Source organism: Portunus trituberculatus, chromosome 12 (assembly GCF_017591435.1).
Source record: "Portunus trituberculatus isolate SZX2019 chromosome 12, ASM1759143v1, whole genome shotgun sequence".
In the NCBI taxonomy this organism is placed as follows: domain Eukaryota; kingdom Metazoa; phylum Arthropoda; class Malacostraca; order Decapoda; family Portunidae; genus Portunus; species Portunus trituberculatus.
Genome location: NC_059266.1, coordinates 6663039 through 6668038, shown reverse-complemented (window position 1 = coordinate 6668038; position 5000 = coordinate 6663039). Strand labels below are relative to the sequence as shown.

Below are 5000 nucleotides of genomic sequence, written 5' to 3'. Positions count from 1 at the left end.
GAGAGTTACACAAATTACATATCGAAAAATCACACCACCATTATTACTATTATTATTATTATTATTATTATTAACACCACTCGTATCAACATCAAAGAGGAAATTAACACACACACACACACACACACACACACACACACACACACACACACACACACACACACACACACACACACGATTAAGAACCTTATGTCAAAGTTCAGAAAGGATTTATGCAAGAGAGAGAGAGAGAGAGAGAGAGAGAGAGAGAGAGAGAGAGAGAGAGAGAGAGAGAGAGAGAGAGAGAGAAGGGAGAAGGAGGAAAAACGGTGAGTGTGATGACATAGAAAGGAAGGAAGAGAAAGAGGAGGAAGAGGAGAGAGAATGATAAAGGGAGGGAATATTGGAAAAGGAAGGAGGAGGAGGAGGAGGAGGAGGAGGAGGAGGAGGAGGAGGAGGAGGAGGAGGAGGAGGAGGAGGAGGAAGAGAAGAGGAGGAGGAGGAAGATTAAACAAACACGGGAAGCAAAACAAATTGAAAAAAGTGAGCGAGGGTATAATTAGAGAGAGAGAGAGAGAGAGAGAGAGAGAGAGAGAGAGAGAGAGAGAGAGAGAGAGAGAGAGAGAGAGAGAGAGAAATGACCCTCTCGACAATAATCTGTCTAGTCCCGTTTGTCTATCTTATCTTCTTCTTCTTCTTCTCTCTCTCTCTCTCTCTCTCTCTCATGTATTCTGGTGATTTAAAATGTCGATCGGCTTGAAAGGAAGATTGAGATTGAGAGAGAGAGAGAGAGAGAGAGAGAGAGAGAGAGAGAGAGAGAGAGAGAGAGAGAGAGAGAGAGAGAGAGAGAGAAAGTCATTATTTCTTGTTTCCTTGTCTTTTTCTTCAATATCACTTCAATCTCTCTCTCTCTCTCTCTCTGGACAAAACGAAACATGTATACGAGAGAGAGAGAGAGAGAGAGAGAGAGAGAGAGAGAGAGAGAGAGAGAGAGAGAGAAACCCACATGCTTAATCCTTTCACCAATCCTTCTCCTAATCCTTCACCAATCCTTCACAGCTAATCCCAATCTTTTAATTCACGCCTCCTAATGCTTCTCGTCTCCTTGTAGGACTCAAAACCTTCCTTCTGTGCATCGGGGAAGGAGGAGGAGGAGAGGAGGAGGAGGAGGAGGAGGAGGAGGAGGAGGAGGAGGAGAGAATGAAAAGGAAGATATGAAGGTGGAATAAAATATGGAAAAAAGAGGAAGAAAGAAAAAGAGGATGGAAAAGAAGAAAAAGAGGAAGGAGGAAAGGTAGAAGGAAAAAGAGGAAGAATGAAAGAGGAAGGAAAAGAGGATGAAAGAAAAAAGTAAGAATGAAAGAGGAAGAAAGAAAGAGGGAGGAAAAGCGGAAGAACGAAAAGGAGGAACGAAAAGAGAGAAAAAAAGAATGAGGAATAGGAAGAAGATAGGAAAAGGAAGAAGAAACAAGTGTGAAGGAAGAGATAGAGAGAGAGAGAGAGAATGAGAGGGGAGGAAGAGGAGGATAGGAAAAGGGAAGATGAAAAAAATGTGAAGGAAGGAAGAACGAGAAGGAAGAAAGAGAGAAGAATGTGAAGGAAGGAAATGGTGAAGGAGAGGAAGGGAGAAAGATAATGATGGGGAATAGAATGAGGAGGAGGAAGAAAGGAAGGAAGAAAAGAAGGAATGGTGAAAGAAAGATTTTGGTGAGCGAGAAAGGGAGAAGGAAAATATTGATGAAGAATGAGGAGGAGGAAGGAAGGGATAGAAGAGAGAAAGAGAGAATGGAAGAAGGAGGAGGAGTGAAAGAGGAATAAGAGGAGAAATAAATGGGAGAAACAGGAATAAGGAGGAATAAGAAGTAAAGAGAATAAGAAAGGAAGGAGTAGAAAAGTGAAGAGTAAAAGGAAGAGGGAATAAAGAAGGAAAATAAGAAAAAAAACTGGATATTTTTTTTCCTTTAAGCTATTTCACTTTTTCATTTTTTTTTATTTTCATTTTTGCATTTCTATTTTCACTTTCATTTCTTATCCTCTTCCTTTTCCCTCAGACAGTATTTTCATATTTTCATTTTCTTTTCTTTTTCTTATCTTCATTTTCTCATTTCTTTTCATTCTTTTTCCTTGTGTGTTGTTTCCTTTTTCTGAATTATTTTTCCTTATTTCTTTTTTATTTTCATTCTTTTCTTATTTTCTTATTCTTTTTCTTAATTATTTTTCTTATTTCTTATTTTCTTTTTATTTTCATCTCTTTTTCTGATTAGCATTTTTCTTATTTTCTTAATCTTTTTAATTAATTTTCCTTATTTCTTATCTTATTTTCTTTTTCATTCTTTTTCCTTATTTTCATTTCTTATTTAATTCCTTTTATTTATCTTTTTTATATTCTACTTTTCCATTTTTCTTTTTCTTATTATCAATCTTTTCATATTTTCATTCTTTTCCTTTTTATTTGCGGTTGGTGTGAAAAAAAAATGGGTTTAACTTCTAACACATGTCGGCTTCTCATCTACTTCTTTTCTTTCTTTCTTTCTTTCTTCGTGTTTTCTCTTATCTTCCTTGATCCTTTTCCTTTCTTCTTTGTCTTTGTTTTTATTCTTTTTTTCTCTCTTTATACTTTCCTTCTCAGTTTGAATTTCGTGTTTGTTTTCTTTTCCTTTCTTTTTCTTTTCTTTGTGATTTTTCGTTCATCTCTTTTTTCTAGTTTTTTTTTTTTTTTTCTGTATTCTTTCCTTCTCAGTTTGAAATTCGTGTTTGTTTTCTTTCATTTCCTTTTTTTCTTTTCATTTTTTTATTTTTGTGATTTTTCGTTCATCTATTTTTTTCCTTCATATTTTTCTTTTTTCTTTTCTTTTTTTCCTTCATTCTTTCCTTCTCAGTTTGAAATTCGTGTTTGTTTTCTTTCATTTCCTTTTTTTCTTTTCATTTTTTTCCTTTTTGTGATTTTTCAACCTTCCTAGTTTGAAATTCGTATGATTTTCTTTTTTCTTTAATTTCCTTTTTCTTTTCGTCTCTTTTTCTTTACATTTTTCCTCATTTTCTTCTTTTTTCTCTTAATTCTTTCCTTTTCTCTTTTTTCGTATGATTCTTTTCCCCTTTCCTTTTCCTTATCTTTTCATTTTTCCCCTTTGTGATTTTCATCCATTTTTTCCTTAAGAATTAATTTCCTATCATATTTTTCTTTTTCTCTAAAATAGTTCTTTTCCTCTCATTTTCTTTCATCTTTTCTATCTTTTCTTTCCTTCATATTTCTTTTCCTTTCATTATCTTTATCCCATTTATCTTGTTTTCCCTTAATTTTTTCCCCTCATTTTCTTTTCCTTTTTGTCTGTATTTCGAGATATTTTCCTTCTTTTCCTAATATTTTCATTGTTACTTTCTTGTATTATTTCCTTTCCTTATAATTTCCAAACGATTTTTCATTTTACGTTGTTTTCCTTATCTTATTTTCTCTCTCTCTCTCTCTCTCTCTTTAATCTTTTCCACTTTTTTTTCTATATTTTCTCACACACGTCTCTAATTACTTCAGTTTTCCTTTTTTTTTTCCCTCTTCTCTCTCATGCACCGCTTTATCACACCTTTTGCTATTCCCCTCCTTTATTCCTGTAGTAGTTCCCGTTTTCTGTTTGTATTTCAGAGTTACCCAAAGTTTTTAAATGTTCTTTGTTTTTCTCCTACGTATATAAAAAAAATGTGAGAGAGGAAGAGAAAAAAAGAAAAAAATGAAAGGAAGAAAAGAAAGAATGTGGAAGGGAGAGAAAAAAAATGAGGGAGAAAAAATATGAGAAAAAAATGTGAGGGAGAAAAAAATGAAAGAAAAAGAAAAAATTGTGAGAGAGGGAAAGAAAAGATAAGCTTGTCAATTTTTGCTGTAAGAAAAAGAAGGAAAAGAAAAGAAAAAGAGGATGAATAAGCTTACTGTAGGGAAAGAGGAAAAGAGAAAAGAAGAAAAAACATTGGGAAAAAATAAGCTTACTCTAGGAAAAGAGGAAAAGTGAGAAAAAATAAGCTTACTGTAGGGAAAAGAGGAGGAAAAAGAGAAGAGAGAAAAGAAAAGATTGTCTGTCTTACTCTAGGAAAAGAGGAAAAGTGAGAAAAAATAAGCTTACTGTATGGAAAAGAGGAGGAAAAAAAGAGAAAAGAAAAGATTGTCTTACTCTAGGAAAAGAGGAAAAGTGAGAAAAATAAGCTTACTGTAGGGAAAAGAGGAGGAAAAAGATGAAAGCAAAAGATTGTCTGTCTTACTGGAGGAAAAGAGGAAAAAAGGAAAAGTGAGAAAAATAACCTTGTCTTGAAGTAAGAAAAAAGAAGGAAAAGAAATAAAAAAGAAAGTGAAAGGAAAATAATAAGCTTGTCTGTTTTACTGTAGGAAAGGAGAGGAAAAGAAAAGAAAAAGAGGAAAGATGAAAAACTTGTCTTGTAGTAGGGAAAAGAGGAAAAGAAAAAAAAGAGGAAGAGGAAAAAACAGCTTGTCTTATTGCAATAGGGAAAATAGGAAAAGAAGAGAGAGAGAGAGAGAGAGAGAGAGAGAGAGAGAGAGAGAGAGAGAGAGAGAGAGAGAGAGAGAGAGAGAAGGAAAAGAAAAAAAGAATAAAAATAACCTTATCTTGCAGTAGGAAAAGAGCAGGAAAAGAAAAAGAAAAGGAGAGTGAAAAGAAAGAAAAGTTTGTCTGTCTTGCTATAGGAAAAAGAGGAAAAGATGAAAAGGAAAGGTGGATTAGGAAAAATGAGAGGAAGAGAGGAAAATGTAGCTTGTCTGTCTTGTAGGAAAAAGAGGAAAAAGAGGAAAAGAAAAAGGTTAATAAAAGAGTAAAAGAAAAAGGATAACCAGGAATAAATGAGAGAGAGAAAAAAGAGGAAAAGAAAAAGGAAAACCAGGAAAACATGAAAGGAAGAGAAGGAAAAATACAACTTGTCTGTCTTATTCTAGGAAAAGGAAAAGAAAAAGAAAAGAACACTGATCAGAAAAAGAGAAAAAAGAAAATATAACTCAAGTCTTTTCATTAACTGACGAACACATT

The 5000-nt window shown here is 33.7% G+C and overlaps 1 long non-coding RNA gene across 1 annotated transcript in view; it reads left to right on the top strand.

Moving 5' to 3' along the window:
- The window catches only part of LOC123502829, a 25401-nt gene that overhangs the window by 531 nt on the left and 19870 nt on the right, over positions 1-5000 (top strand). The gene's annotated exons all lie outside the window — the stretch shown is intronic.